The 12205-nt window shown below is 27.9% G+C and overlaps 1 pseudogene; it reads left to right on the top strand.

Moving 5' to 3' along the window:
* The window catches only part of LOC111686006, a 48683-nt pseudogene extending 37620 nt beyond the window's left edge, over positions 1-11063 (top strand).
* The last annotated feature ends 1142 nt before the right edge of the window (positions 11064-12205 follow it).

The raw sequence follows: 12205 nt of genomic DNA, 5'->3' as shown, positions 1-12205 counted from the left end.
GTTCGTCGCCTATAGTACCACACGTTGCAACAGAAGATGTTGCAATTGGAGGTTATGGAGTAACCAAGGGCACAATTGTATTCATCAACAATTATGAATTAAACACCAACCCTAAATACTGGCACGAACCAGAAAAATTCAATCCAGAACACAATATGTTTGTATATATTACGAAAAAAGTAGTTACAATTTTTTTCCGTGCAATTAATATCAGCAATTAAAATCAGTGGCCTCCAATAGGTTAGTGGTTAGTATTCTAGTCTAGTGTCACAGGTGGGTTCGATTCCCACCTGGGATACTGGTTAAGAAGCGCACAACAGACCCGGTAGAGGCATAAGTGTATTTCTTCGGATTTGATGTGTATACATTAGAGTATTCAAACGATTAATCGTCGTTCGGTTAATCGATTAATTTTTGACGATTAAATGAAAATTGTCAAATTTCAAATAACGAATAAACCAAATAATTTCTATCAATTGACCGATTAAGAAAAACTCACTATTTAGCAGTAAAATTACTATGTATTTTTCTACAAAATTTAGTATTTTTATAATAATTATATTTCTTTTATTTTTACAACCAGTTTTTTGGGAACAATGTTGTGTTCTTAATTATCTCTAATAAGTTTTCAGCAACAGTTTTAGTTGAACTAGAACTAGTTGAAAATCTTAAAAACAGTAATGTCTTTATATAGAAAAGCAATTCACAAAACAGGAATAATTTCTAGTATTTGATAAAAAACTAAACAAAGAATTAAAGTGAAAATAATATTTTTGTTATTTTCAAACATGAAAAATCTATGCGTACAGGAAACTGTGGACCATTAGTATTAACTCTGTGTACTCAGTTTTTCATAATCAGCTCTTATGCTCCTGAAAAAGGACTTTAAAGTTTAAAAGACATCCAATTTCAATAGATGGAATTTCAAAATTGTATTAAAAAGTTGGTATTAATATTAATTTCAAATGAAGCTTACTTAGTACCTTTGCTTCGAAATAATATAATTTATATCAAATCATCAAGATGGAATTGGAAATCATAAAGAAAATTTGTCACAAAAAAGTAGTTAAAAGTTTTTGAGTCGAAAATGAATCCTTTTTAAATTTAATTTCTTTTTCGTTTTTTCTCTAAGTGAAACAGTAAATAATATAGATAGAATGTACAGATTCTTTCATTTGATACCAATATTAGCATTATAAAATACATATAAATATTTTAAATATTCGTTTGTAGTCCTTTAAACTTTGAAATTCTTTTATAAGGACATAAAAATCGGAGAACGCAATTCAATATTTTAAATATTCGTTTGTAGTCCTTTAAACTTTGAAATCCTTTTATAAGGACATAAAAATCGGAGAACGCAATTCTATAAGTGGAATCTATTTTCACATGCTTATCAACTTTTCTGTGTGAGAATCCTTTTTAAAATTGTTACAGGATGTATATGAAGAAAATTATTGTTAAAAGCAATAATAACAACTAGTTTCCTTTTATTCGAATAACCGAATAATTTTTAATTATCCGATTATTAATCGGCTTACGAAAAACCTCAAATAATTATTTGTCGAATAAACCGAATAAGACAAAAACCCGAATAAATGAATACTCTAGTATACATCCTCCTTTCAAACTAACTATCTAAAATCAGCAAAATCGGTCCATTAATGAGGTATATATGAGCAATGATCCGAGACAACCTTTAAAAATTTTGTAAAAAAAAATGTTTTTTACTCTTTGATAAATAAGCAACGACAACTCGATGAGGTATAACAAGATGCATTGCAAAATTTTGACTTTTGCAAAACTAAAAGTTCACGTAAATCATGCTTTTATAAATCAAATACACATGTGAGTCAATTCCTTAAGTTTAATGTCGAATTTATTAATAATATCTTCCCTAATAACCCATGCTTCAGTAGGCTTTGTAGATTGCCCTCACAGGTAATTATGTAAGGGTATACAGACTTTGTACAAAGCCTTCGACTGAAAATCCTCTAATATGATATCTTATATACATTACGTTATAGGTTTTTTTGAAAGGCCTATAACAGAAGACTGTTTAATAGGCCTTTTTTGTAAGCCTTGGATACAAGTCGCCTCACTTTGGCAGTTAGAGATTTTGAAGCACCACTCAGGGTGTTTTTTCTAATAATTCTTTGGATCATTTCATCAATTACTCTATTTTATATTTTTTAATGTTATTGATTAAACATCTCATAATTATATTTCATTGATTTACACTTATTCTAGAAATCTGTAGAATATTTTTTATATCGAAATTATCTCATTTAGTTTACCTGACAAACGCAAAACCATTCGACGCAACAAGAGCTGTAGTAAAAATATCGGCGTGGGAATCTTATAAGAGAACATGGAATAATGAAACAGTAGAACCACGAAAATCCTATGGGGCGACCCTGATTAGGGCAAGACGAAAAATCTCCTGAAAATGAGCAAGTCTGAAGTGAGTATGATAGTACGTTTTCTGAGTGGACTCGCAGTATTACGAGCACATTTATGCAAAATTGGACGTGCGGATTCATACGTATGTAGAGCATGTGGAGAGGACAGTGAAACTCTGGAGCACTTTCTTTGCCACTGCCAGGCATTCGTCCAAGATAGATCCTAGTATCTTGGAAGTGATGTTATTCTGAAAATAACGTTTCTGACTAACACTTATTGGAAGATTCTTAGGAATTACGTTCAGGAAACTAAATTTCTGAACACTGAAAAATAATTCATTCAATTTCCTTTTTTTTTTTTTTTGATAAGGAGCGCATAACAGGCCCGATTGTGGCCTAGGTGTATTATAAGAAAAATGGCTTAGTTTAATAACTCAATAAATACATTTTTTAATTATTATGTATTTAATTACGATTGGGGTAGCGGAGCAAACCGGGTGTTAGACAGTAAAAATATAAAAAACAAAGTATAACGCAATGAAATCAACAAACATACAAAACAACCCGCAGGAAAAAGAGGCTGTAAAGAGGCCTTACTAAAGGCATTATTGTGCAAACACAAGTACAATTATGCACGGTTTGTCATTGTCAGCCAAGTGCCTTCTCGCTTTTATCAGAGGACTGATAGAAGGCTTACAAAAAAGGCCTATTAAACGGTCTTCTGTTATAGGCCTTTCAAAAAAACCTATAACGTAATGTATATAAGATATCATATTAGAGGATTTTCAGTCGAAGGCTTTGTACAAAGTCTGTATAGGAAATGATTACTAAAGTTTTAGGGACACATTCATAATAATTCAACGTTTTTTTTTTTTCTTAAATTTTCATTTTTATAAATTCTAATCAATAAACTTCTGATTTATCTTCTCCAAAATCCATATACGAACTAGGAGGAACACTATGTTTAAATTTAGACCTCTAAACAGACCTTAGGATGCTTGGAACTAATGTAAAGAAAACTGTCGTGTTGTACAGGAAAAATACCTAATTTAGATATTTTAAAATAGAAGTGGTTATCATACCCTAAGGTCAACAAAAGCAATATTTTTCAGCTAATACATACACTTACAAATGTTTAGAACCCAAATCAAGAATAACTATCCAGATCCTAATACGCCTACTGTATCTTGTTCATAAAATAAAGCATTTAAAATATGAGGTTGAAAATCAGGATTTTAGCATGTAATAGTTCTATAGTGGTATATGGTGATGTCCCCATACTTAGAGTGGCTAGGATGGTACTTAGTGTTAGATTTATTGAATAAGAATCAATATTCTACAATTCTTAATAAAATTTACACAGTATTCCCCAAATAGATGGGTTTCCGTAATGTTGTTTTTGTTTATCAATACAAAATGGCCAAAACCCAGATTATTTTTGTTATAATATATAAATTTTAAACCACACTAAACATTTTTTTTTTTTTTTTTTGGTGCAAATCCATTGATTATCGGTTAATAAATGTGAAAGAAATGTCGTTCCACTACTAAAATATCTAAAAATGTTACTCTAATATATAGGAATAATAAGAATATTAAATTTTATAAAATAGTGCAGCAATATTAAAAAAATAACAAAAAACCTAAAAAAGCAAAATACTTTATTGACCTAAAAAATTAACAATACGTTCACATTTTATCAAAAATCTCGTTAATAAATATTACGATTTTACTTTTTATAGTAAAAAATTAAAATAAAATATTCTTTAAAAATACAACAAACAAATTGCTTTATTTTGCTATAAATAATTGTTCAGATAAAGTTTTTTCTTAAAATTTATAAAATCTTACATAGGCAAATTACTTAATTGATGTATGTATGCAAATGCGTTTATCCCAATTTTTTTATATATTTGCCTATGTAAATATTCCTTGTGAGCTTAAGTATTATGTAATTTTACATAATATTAATTCTAAAAACTATGAATATATATAAATGATTACGTTACTTTTTATAATATTATACGTACGTTGAGGGGCAAAACAGCAGAAATTACTTTTGGACGGAATATTTATTATGGATCAGTGTCTAAAAGAATTATCTATAGCGATGAAATTCGACATGAATATATTTTTAGGAACCTTAATATCTTCGTTTATTTTTATAAGGATCGGACCATAATTGATCCTAAACCGTTTAACGAGCGCCTTTAGAAAATTACTTTAACGATCACTAATAGCTTAAACAAGTTAGAGTGTTATATTATCATTTACTTTATATACTTATGTATATAGACATCAGAAATTTTGGAATAGGGCTTTTAGAGAGATTTTTGTTGCTATAAAACTTGTTTATGATAAATTTCACCACTACACTGCAGTGCACTGCTTTAATGATGCCAGTTGTGAGTGCAACATTAATTTTCTGAATTTTAAGCAGATTTTTATAACTCTTGGTAGAAAGATTTTGACTTGATTATAAGTTATGTGAAATTTCTTCGCTGTACTCGTATTTTAGCGTTAAAGTAATGGGGGTAGCGACAATTATGGACCGATTCTCATGAAATTTGGCAATTTTGTGTTGTAAAAAATGTATTAATGTATTTCAAATTTTATCGCTATACTCGTTTTTATATGGGGGTAGTGTCAACTATGGAACGATAGTCATAAAATTGACGAGGATCCACCGCATTATATAAGGTCCCTCTTAGAAAATAATCGTTCATCATTATTATCTTAACAATACGAATACAACAATGAAATTCAACATAAACAAGACTTGTACAAACAAAAATCGCTCTACAAAATTTTACGAGGAATATATACACGAGAACTTTAACGCTCAATACTGACATTAAAAATAAATGAGCCAAAATAATCCATAATTGATGTAATAATTGAGAAAATTTTTTCGATAATAACAAAAGCATTAATTCTTTAATGTTAATATTTAGTCAAAAGGAGGCATCCCATTTTGGCAATGTATTTTTTTTTTACTTAAATAGGACGAAATAATACGATTTTCGAAAAAACAAGTGTCAATTTTTTCTTATTGAAATAATAAATATTCGAATTAATAAATATTCGAAACATTTTCAAACAATTATTTTACTAAAACAATAAAGGAAATTATTTCTATTTGTACTGAAATTTAAGCAGATATTTTATCTGAAACAGATATATTATTTATACACATAATTCACAAAATTTCTTTTTGAATCTATAAAAATTTTGTTAAAAAATATATGTACATTGAATGTTAAAAAATCTTTACTAATTCTATAAAATTAAAATTTTTAGAAAAAAGTACCACTTACTTTTCAATAACTACTACTTATTGTTGGCTTTGTCTTTTTGTTTACACATTCTTATTTAATTGCTTGTTAAAATTTTTGTTTTACATAGCCACATACAGGAAAAAAATATGACCAATTTTTTCATAAAAATCGCTTGTTTTTTGTTTACAAAAACAAGTAGGAAAGTATAGTCGGGCATGGCCGACCATATGATACCCTACACCATGAGTATATTTTTACAATTTTTACTTTTATAAAATTTTTATTTTTTGTAATGAAACTTTTATGTTGAATATTACCATAATTCCAAAATATTTAAGCCATTTATTGATAAAAAACTAAAATTTCTAAATGAGGCTTTATATAGGTCAAATATGGACCGATCCTCGGTAAATTTGGGAAAAAAATAACAGTTAGTTTTGTTGAGTTTCATTGCGATACAAATGGTTACAAGTCAATTTGTATGAATGTTTGTTTAATTGTTTATATAAATGTTTGTGAATTTGTTTTATTAAAATTCTTTTATATTTATATGTTTTTATTTATTTTTTGTTTGTTTTTTTTTTGGCCGCTGGCGTTCGGTTGTAGTCGAAGACTCACTTCTTCGTCCTCCTTAGCCGCGAAAGTACGGCTTGGGCCGTACTTACACCGCCGCTGAATAAGTGGCCGATGCGGCTTAGTCGAGGTCGATCAAGTCGTTGCCAGATCGATCCTCGACACTATAAAAATTTTGTTAAAAAATATATGTACATTGAATGTTAAAAAATCTTTACTAATTCTATAAAATTAAAATTTTTAGAAAAAAGTACCACTTACTTTTCAATAACTACTACTTATTGTTGGCTTTGTCTTTTTGTTTACACATTCTTATTTAATTGCTTGTTAAAATTTTTGTTTTACATAGCCACATACAAGAAAAAAAAATATGACCAATTTTTTCATAAAAATCGCTTGTTTTTTGTTTACAAAAATGAATTATGTTACAAAAATGAATTCATATAATTCTTATTTGGTTTATAACATTAAATGTTTGAGTAATTTAGTTTTAGGAGCACAAAATAATAGTTTCAGAAATGAGAAATAAAATTTGCGTTGTAAGTTTCAGTATTGAAATTATTTGTAGTTTTGGTAAACAAATTTGCTAAATTATATATGAAAAATTCAGTAAATATTTTACTTCTTTCTATTAAAGATTTTTTACTTGTTTTCTTTTTCCTATGAAGATTTTTTATTGGTTTTCCTTTTTCCTCACGAAACAACTTATTCAACAACTTCTTAGTAAGCAAAATGTTCTTCTTTAACTCCCAACTTTTAAGCGAGCGTAGATGTACTTCTTTCCAATGGCATCACCGTGTTAAAATAAAGAGTTAAACTGCTATTAAAGAAGTAATGAAAAGAGGTTTTATTATCATTTTAACTTATTACTTTTCAATGTAAGTTTTTCCTGGGTACTTACAACAATTTTATTTTATATTCTAGAAATTATTATTTTGTACTGTGAAAACTGAAACACTTACCTCCATGTTCATAAATGCTTAATAAAGTTATTGATGGTTTATTGTAGGAATTTTGTAAGGAAAATGTTAATAAACCTATGAATCGGGGGTTATACCTTAAATATTATAAACCAAGTAAGAATTATAGCTATTCATTTAAGTTCATTATAAAACTATAAATAAATAAATAAAACTCAAATAAAAACATTTATTGAATCAGTAAAAATATTTTCCTTCTTCTTCATCTTTTTTTCTGTGTGGGTATCAGAGATACAATCCGAGATGACTTAATGCGAAATAGGTATAAAAAGCAAGTAATGCTTTGACGCGAAAATGCGTACTGTGGAAATCCTGCTTAAAGTCTCAGTTAGTTTGAAAGTTCCGTAACGTTTCCGTTCTGTGACGTTCCGTTCACTGTTTATGTGTAGTTAGTTTATACGTAAGAATGTAGCAACTCTGATTTGTTGTGTCAAAAACCAGAGTTGATTTTCTTTCATTGTGTCTAAATGTTTTTTTTTTTCTATGGCATTTATGTTGAAAGTAATGTCAACTTTGACATTTTCTTTGACATATTTCAGAGTTTTTTTAATTTTAAACTTCATAGCATTTAGTATAATTTTTTTAATAAATATTTATTAATATAAGAAGTACATTAATTTTAATGTTTAATTTTAAATTATTTCAATTAATCGTAATAATTAAAATTTTTTGGATGTACATTATTTTTAAAACATTAACATCACTGGTTTTTTCTTGTTTACATCTTTTTTGTATTTTATGTCAGCTGTTTATAGCTGTCACTTAACGTTGCGGATTGAATTCTATTTTCTACAGGTTCATCCGCAACGCAACGTTACGGCCAAACTAACGACTTACACAGGTTTTCGTAAGCCAAATACGAATCAGCTGATTCATTACGGAACGGAACGTAGAGACTAACTGAGCCTTAAGATTCGGCAACAGCCGAATACAACATACTCACTTTTATCTCTAAATTTATTTTATTATTATTTGAAATCAAATCGAAACATATGTATGAATAAATTTATATAATAGGTGAAATATTATATTATGTTGTCGGTCGATAAAAATTTGTTGGAAGCATTTATTATATTTTATAATATTAGATTATTCATAGTAAAAGAGATCAATATGATAATAGTTGTATGAGTATATAATATTTTTTAACATATAATGCATTTTGGCTGAATATTTTACTGATTACTGAAAAAATTGATGTATTCAGTAAGAGTTGTATTACCTGTATTATTTACTGTTTACTGAAAAAATTTTAGTATTCAGTAAAATTTTACTGTAATTTTTATCAGGAATCAGTAAAAATTTACTGAACACTGAAAATTTTTCAGTAACCACTAAAGATATATTGAAAACAGAAATTTACTGATTACTGAAATGTGTAATGCAATTAAATTATACTGTAGTGTGCTCATGTATGTTTTCAGGTCATTTACAATTTTAAATGATGTCGACAAATCACTTTAAAAAGTGAGGACGAGGACTTCTTTAGCAAATAATTCACGCAAATTATATTTTTGTTTAAAAATACATAGGAATGGTTTTTAAACAATTTAAATATAAAATAGTTTTTTATTTTAAGTAAATAATTAAATATTTATCTTTTGCCTTTTATACATTTTATAAATTTATGATCGAATACTTTTATTTTTAGTCTCAATATTACCATGATACAACCATAAAAAAGTGAGTTGTCAATTCTCTGCCTTGTTAAGTCCAACAAAAAAGAACAAAAAAGAGAAAAACCTAAAAATCCTAAAATGAAAACCACGAAAAAATACCATAAAACGATCCTTGAACGGCACACAAACAACATTAAACACTTCTGTATCCTGTTTTTGATTTACTTATATTCAATCTTTTTAATACAAATTATTTCATTTAATTTCTTCATAAAACAAATTTCAATAATTTTTTTGACGTTTTTCTTTATATTTTTTAATTCTCTTTTTTATGACAATTCAAGGCATGTAAAATTGAGAACTTACTTTTCTACTGATTCTACCTTATTATTGTTTTATTATGAAGATTACCAAAAATTTACTATAAATTAAAAAAAATATATATGATTGATTTTTCTTAAAAAGCTTTAGTTTACGAATTTTATTTCATATTACCGGTAATTAAATGGCATGGTTTTATTTTTCTTTATTTTCTAGCGCTGGCCCTTTGTGATTGGTCCCAACTTCAGCAAAAACGCAGAAATTTAGCTCGTAAACACTGTTCTCCACGCGACGCAACTTCATTTTATCAAAAAATGTCGGATGTTGGTTGTTATGAAATGTAAGAATTTTTAGATCGTTTAAGTGCTACCGTGAAAAATGATGGAAAGGAAATTGCATTAAAGCCTTTAGTTCAACAAACCTGTGCTAATATGTTTAGTCAGTATATGTGCTCCATACGTTTTGATTATGACGATAAAGAATTTCAATATATAGTTCGTTGTTTTGATGAAATATTTTGGGAGATTAACCAAGGATATGCTGTAGATTTTTTACCATGGTTAAGTCCATTCTATGCTAATCATATGAAGAAAATTGTTCATTGGTCGAATACAATTCGAAAATTTATTTTAGAACGTATAATAAATGATAGAGAAAGAAATGTTGACGCTGAAGCGCCAGAAAGAGAGATTTTACTGATGCCTTATTAAAAAGTCTGAATGATGGCGAGAATGATGAGGTTTCTCGTGATACTATTTATACATGTTGGAAGATTTTATTGGTGGTCACTCTGCTATAGGAAACCTTGTAATGTTGGCGTTAGCTTATATAGTTAAAAACCCCGAAACTGGTAAAAAAATTCAGGCGGAAGTGGACAATATTCTTAGTAAAAATCAAAGATTTATTTCCCTTATGGACACTGATAACATGCCATATACTGTTGGAACAATTTATGAAGTATTGCGATACTGTTCGTCGCCTATAGTACCACACGTTGCAACAGAAGATGTTGCAATTGGAGGTTATGGAGTAACCAAGGGCACAATTGTATTCATCAACAATTATGAATTAAACACCAGCCCTAAATACTGGCACGAACCAGAAAAATTCAATCCAGAACGATTTATTGTACCTCTTAATCCACCCAAAATTGATCCAATTACAAAAAATGTGCAACACGTTCAACTTAAAAAAAATATACCACATTTTCTTCCATTTAGCATTGGAAAACGAACATGCATTGGTCAGAACTTGGTAAAGGGATTTGGATTTATAATGCTTGCTAATATAATGCACAAATTCGATATATCCAGTAAAGATTTATCACAAATAAAAACATATCCGGCTTGTGTAGCTGTACCGCCTGATACTTTTTTTCTTACACTAAAACCTCGATCACCATAAGCACTACCAATTATTCTAAATTCGGCTAAGTTTTAAATATAGAAAACAAATCTAGGAAGTAAATTTTAAAGGTTTATCTTCAATTTTATTAATTTCTTTAAAAGATATTTCAATTATTTCATATTGAAAAAATAATATTACTGTAATATATCTAATACTTTAAGTTATAAACATTTATTTAATATATTAATTATTTAATGTAGTAACCCAGATACGTTATACAACACATGACTGAAAAATATAACCAAAATAAAATTATTATTTTCTTAACATTTAAGAATTGATGTGTTTATTGACTTTCATGGTACTAAAAACACTGTTCTCCACGCGACGCAACTTCATTTTATCAAAAAATGTCGGATGTTGGTTGTGGTTAGTTAGGTTAGTGGTTAGTATTCTAGTCTAGTGTCACAGGTGGGTTCGATTCCCACCTGGGATACTGGTTAAGAAGCGCACAACAGACCCGGTAGAGGCATAAGTGTATTTCTTCGGATTTGATGTGTATACATTAGAGTATTCAAACGATTAATCGTCGTTCGGTTAATCGATTAATTTTTGACGATTAAATGAAAATTGTCAAATTTCAAATAACGAATAAACCGAATAATTTCTATCAATTGACCGATTAAGAAAAACTCACTATTTAGCAGTAAAATTACTATGTATTTTTCTACAAAATTTAGTATTTTTATAATAAATTTTCTTCTTTTCTTAATTGCTTAATCAATTTTCTATAATAAAGAAAATTTATTTGATGATTTTTGAAAAGAAATCATGGAAATAATTATATTTCTTTTATTTTTACAACCAGATTGTTTGGGAACAATGTTGTGTTCTTAATTATCTCTAATAAGTTTTCAGCAACAGTTTTAGTTGAACTAGTGTTCAATGGAACGTATGAAATATAGAACTAGTTGAAAATTTTAAAAACAGTAATGTCTTTATATAGAAAAGCATTTCACAAAACAGGAATAATTTCTAGTATTTGATAAAAAACTAAACAAAGAATTAAAGTGAAAATAATATTTTTGTTATTTTCAAACATGAAAAATCTATGCGAACAGGAAACTGTGGACCATTAGTATTAACTCTGTGTACTCAGTTTTTCATAATCAGCTCTTATGCTCCTGAAAAAGGACTTTAAAGTTTAGAAGACATCCAATTTCAATAGATGGAATTTCAAAATTATATTAAAAAGTTGGTATTAATATTAATTTCAAATGAAGCTTAGTACCTTTGCTTCGAAATATTATAATTTATTTCAAATCATCAAGAAGGAATTGGAAATCATAACGAAAATTTATCACAAAAAAGTAGTTAAAAGTTTTTGAGTCGAAAATGAATCCTTTTTAAATTTAATTTCTTTTTCGTTTTTTCTCTAAGTGAGACAGTAAATAATATAGATAGAATGTACAGATTCTTTCATTTGATACCAATATTAGCATTATAAAATACATATAAATATTTTAAATATTCGTTTGTAGTCTTTTAAACTTTGAAATCCTTTTATGAGGACATAAAAATCGGAGAACGCAATTCAATATTTTAAATATTCGTTTGTAGTCCTTTAAACTTTGAGATCCTTTTATAAGGACATTAAAATCGGAGAACGCAATTCTATAAGTGGT

This window comes from Lucilia cuprina, chromosome 4, assembly GCF_022045245.1.
Source record: "Lucilia cuprina isolate Lc7/37 chromosome 4, ASM2204524v1, whole genome shotgun sequence".
Classification (NCBI taxonomy): domain Eukaryota; kingdom Metazoa; phylum Arthropoda; class Insecta; order Diptera; family Calliphoridae; genus Lucilia; species Lucilia cuprina.
This window is presented reverse-complemented; position numbering and strand designations above follow the sequence as displayed.